Source organism: Capsicum annuum, chromosome 7 (assembly GCF_002878395.1).
Source record: "Capsicum annuum cultivar UCD-10X-F1 chromosome 7, UCD10Xv1.1, whole genome shotgun sequence".
In the NCBI taxonomy this organism is placed as follows: Eukaryota; Viridiplantae; Streptophyta; class Magnoliopsida; order Solanales; family Solanaceae; genus Capsicum; species Capsicum annuum.
Genome location: NC_061117.1, coordinates 90,339,909 through 90,344,788, shown reverse-complemented (window position 1 = coordinate 90,344,788; position 4,880 = coordinate 90,339,909). Strand labels below are relative to the sequence as shown.

Genomic DNA, 4,880 nt, shown 5'->3' with positions numbered 1-4,880 from the left:
CCACCAATGAATAGCACTAGAAGGTGTATCAAACCTTCAAACACACATCACCAATGTAAGCTCAAACCTTCCTCTTAGGTGGACCAAAGGAACTCACACTCCCTCAATCACACCTTTCTTGCCAATTGATCAACACAAGTGAAATCCATCAAATGTATTAATCTCTCAAGTTTTGATGTCTTATCCAAGACCTACACTAATATGGCTTATCCAAGCCCTACACTAAGGAAGAAACTAAACTATGAGTAATACTCAATTTTAATTCATCAAAGTCTAATGAAAAATAAGCCTAAGGAGTCTATTTATACTTATTACATTAAAGACCAAAATACCTTAATGAAAAGGGGCTCCTATGGAGTATAAATAAAAAGCATAAAAAGACCATTACACCCTTAATAAATGGGTGATCATGTAGTGTTTTGATGTGGTCTTCTTCACACTTCAACATATGACTTTCCTTGAGTCTTTTTGGTCTTCACAATTATTCTTCAACACTTGGACCTCTCAGGCATCTCATCAAGGAAAGCTTCTAAGAAACCTTCTATACACGGGATTGTTCTATTGTGGGCTTAAAATGGGTCCCCCATGCGCGCTCTTGTGCCCTCAATACAACCACAATTGGGTTCTTCTTGTGTTGGCCTTGCAGGATGTCTTCAAAAGCTAAGGTAGCCATATGACTTGTATCATTCTCCCCTTCTTGAAAAGGATTCGACCTCGAATCCAAACTTAGCAAAACCAAAGAGAGGACAAACAAATACAAAATCCTCATGGCATGAGGGTTAGGGATAGCACAACAAATCATCTCAACATGCCATGATTGCACATATTTGTAATATAACCAAGAATCCTTTAAATTAGATATTAAAATTTCAATGAAAGATGCACAAAGGATTTGGTTATGGAATTCGCCAAAACGGATACTTTGCTTGTCATGTAGACCAAGCAACAAGTTGGGTGCATCAACATCATCAATTCTATATTTGGCACCGGGGTCAAATGGGAAGAGTGGCCATAGATATAGGTCTAGACAACACTCTCATTTCCCATAGGCTTCACTTAAACTACACGACATACTCTTTACAGTGGCATACATGTCATCAAAAGCAAGTCGAGAGTAAAGAAAGGTATCACTCAAGTCAACTTCTACTAAGGTATCTTCATTTGTGTACTCACCACTAGTTTCAACATCATCGCCATAAGTACTCTCAACAATAAGATCACACGTAGTAGAAGAAGAAGTAATTTCAAAGCAATGGACACCTTCCCTTACTATAAAAGTACCCTCAAGTATACACATACCACCACCAAAGTCAAAGAAATTATTACTTGTCTTCACAAGAAGCAAGTAATTCATCCTCATAATTATCAAACATGGGTGGGGTTTCATACAAAGGATCATAACCACAATCAATTTTCAAGAAACAATCACTTATTGGGTTTCTTAAGAATTCAAGCAAGTCTAAATTATCATCACCCAACTGATCATTCCTTTTCAAGACCTCACATTCCCTTCTCTTAAGAGTACTCTCATTTTCCAAGAAGAGATTTCCATCTTTAGGAGGAATGTTGTCATACCATAGTGGGTTGGCATATAGGCTATAGCTTTCAAGACAAGCTATACCTTTAACTTTATTCTCACCACTAGGTTCATTAGGAGTGAACTCATCATCTTCAAACAAGATATTTCCTTAAAGAGAGAAGGATCTATCCATGAAGAGGATATAGAATATGCAAATCCATTCTCTAAAAGATCGTTATCAAGCATCAAAGATATTTCAAGCACATGATTATCCCTATGAGCAAAACCGAGAGTAGAACATTTACTAAAGGTTATGTTAAAGGGGTTACTCCTATTTATTTGATCAATATTTTCAACATTATCACTCACTTGAGATCCATTAAACATATCACATACATCCTCAAGTGGTGGACAAATTTCATACATAAGTTGATCAACACAATTCCCATAAGATGATGTACTATCATTCAACACATTAGCTTCAACACTAGGTGGACATAAATTGATCTTACAAGAAGAGTCAATTCGGTCATTAATAGGATCAACTAGTGTATCCACATTCACAATATGTATATCATCATCAAGGGGCAAAGAATCAATAGATGATGTATTATCATTCAACACAATGGCTTCAACACTAGGTGGACTTAACTTGATCTTATAAGAAGAGTCAATTCGGTCATCAATAGGATCAACTAGTGTATCCACACTCATAACAAGTGCATCATCAACAAGAGGTAAAGAATCAATAGACTCACAAATAGATATGCTACCACTCATGCTCAATAGGCTACTAGCCACACAATCATCGTGCACATGTACAAAAGTGTATGAGTGTCACGGCTCAAATTCTGTTGAGGCGGACAGGCACCCATTTTGGGAGAATCAACTCTTAACCATGTACTTTTCATGCATATAATTATGGCATTCAAAGCTTCTGCTAGTATGGATAAGATGCATTGATAAAACAAACCACGTAAGTAAGTCCAAACCTACATATACAAGACTTTGCCGTTGGGTCCACAACGTTAAAAGAACACGATACTACCACACTTTTCACATAGTCTGCAAAGCATCTAAAAGACACCTGGATACTTAGTTAAGGTCGGGACAAACCCCCACCTTGCTCATAACTACTACACAATACCAAAATATATAATAGGCTCGAAAAGCTCCGAATCAACTTGGAGCTCACCAATAGCATCTGGATATCCTGTGCTCCTACTGGGGTGGTCTACTAGCTAGAGTACCTGTACCTGCGACATGAAACATAGTGTCCCCCACGAAGGGTGTCAATACAAAGAGTGTACTGAGTATGTACGACATGAAATGACTATAAATAAGACAAGATCTCAATAAAATTAGTTATCAATATATAATAACTATAAAGATAAGGATAGAATACCAACTTTGCTTATGCTTATGGGATCATGTACATTGCATCCTTTACTTTGCTTTATTCTTCTTTACCTTATAAGATTATAAGGCATAATACAAATGACCAGCTGATCACTGGTAAAAGAGGATGACCCATGCTAGGCATTTTAACCCCTGGGATACGTTCCTCATAAGTATACAAATTGAGATCGACCCATGCTAGGCTTTCCTTTTGCCCCTGGGATACCACCCGTAATATTGGGATCGACCCATGGTGTTTCTTCCACATCTGGGATACCACCCAAAAGATATAGACTCACTTCAGATCATTCTTTTCATCTTTAAAGTTGTTTTGGTGGTCATGTATTAGATTTGGAACTTTGGACCAGTAGCAAAAGGTTTGCAAATATGCACTAGATGCAGTAGCAATGAGGTCGAATACAACAATAATAGAAATATAACACATAGGAGCTTAGCTAACATCATGGGTCATGTTAACTAAGAGAACAACTCGTAAGGATTATTTCTGAAAGCATCCATATAATACTAGTATTTTGAAAGGAAATGGACAGATCTAGTAACAAACACATCCTTAGGTACTTTAACAACTTGACAAGTTAGAATAAGGTTGTTAACCACCTTGGGGGTTGTACGCTGTAGTTATGTATAACTTGAAAGGAAGAATGCTTAGGAAGCTTACTTTGTAACAAAGGAGTTAGATTTATGCCAAAGAGTAGGATCGATGAACCATACATACCTTGCTGCACAACTGATCACACTTTCACTTAACATCTTTCTTTTTAGATTACTAATCTACAATAGCATAAGACTAGTATTAGTAGCTAATTAACATATTCACGCCATTTAAACTTACTAAAATAGTAACCGGGCAGTAATCCACAATCAACTAATCCAAGGGTGTTCTCTTAACCTCGTTCCTCTCCAATTACATTCACACATGATGTAACTTTTTATAAGATCCCCTTAACAGTTTCATCATTATTGTACTCTCAAAACAGTATATCAAGTGATGTGGGCAGTAAACTTATGTGACATTCAATTTGGTGGTGTACCATTATACTCTTCTTCTACCTTTCAATGGAAATTATTCACACCATTCCCCCAATGTCAACCAAGAAGCCCCCAACATACATACATAAAACAGATCCAAAATAGCCCCAAATACCCCTTAATATGGCAACCAGAAATTGAACTCACCATACCTTGAGTTCTTAACAACAACATATACACAATCCTCAACCAACACACGTATATAGGAAAAAGGAAAAAATGGACAGTAGCCATACCTTAATTTCGATGGTAGTTTATTCCCTTAATGTATCAATAGCTTGATCCCTTTACTCACAAACCAAAAGTGAAGAGAAAAATCTCTTAATAATCAAGGATAAAGGGACTGCCAAACTTAAAAAGGGATATCTTCTAGTTTAATCATGGAGAACATAATTCTTATAGTATTCTTAAGATGTGCTCATGATTTGTGTTCACTTACCTTTAACTTGGAAGGAAGGTTTCCAAAGAACCCTAGTGGAATTTTAGGGTTGCTGCTATCTAAGAGAGAACAAGAGAGAAAATCTTGAAAGATGTTTTTTTTTTTGGTTAGTTAAAATGAGCTATAAGGGCCGGTTTTAATTCCTTTAAAAAGAGCTACTCTTGGCCGAATTTCTTGGTCATTTTTTGGCCATAATTTATCAAGTAGGTGATGCACCTACTTTCCCCTTATATTGGGCCTTTGTGGATTAAAAACTATTGGGCCTTGGCTGCCCATTCTCCTCCTTTTCTCTTATTTAATTTGGGCCAGAATTAACTTAAGTAGGTGGTAGTGTATTTGGCCCAATAAGCTGGTCAAGGGATCCTTAATAGGTGATTCACCTACTTAGTTTTTAAGTTGGTCAAAAGGTCAAAGTAGGTGATTCACATACTAGCTTAAAATAAGTCAAGCAAGCACCTCAATATTTTGTTTCAT

The 4,880-nt window shown here is 36.7% G+C and overlaps 1 long non-coding RNA gene across 1 annotated transcript in view; it reads right to left on the bottom strand.

Annotated features, from left to right (window-relative positions):
- Positions 1-2,463: 2,463 nt before the first annotated feature.
- Positions 2,464-4,880, bottom strand: part of LOC124885591 — a 4,908-nt gene continuing 2,491 nt past the window's right edge. Inside the window, exon 2 of the long non-coding RNA XR_007042827.1 lies at positions 2,464-2,775. This is a non-coding gene — a long non-coding RNA (uncharacterized LOC124885591). The remainder of the gene's footprint in view (positions 2,776-4,880) is intronic.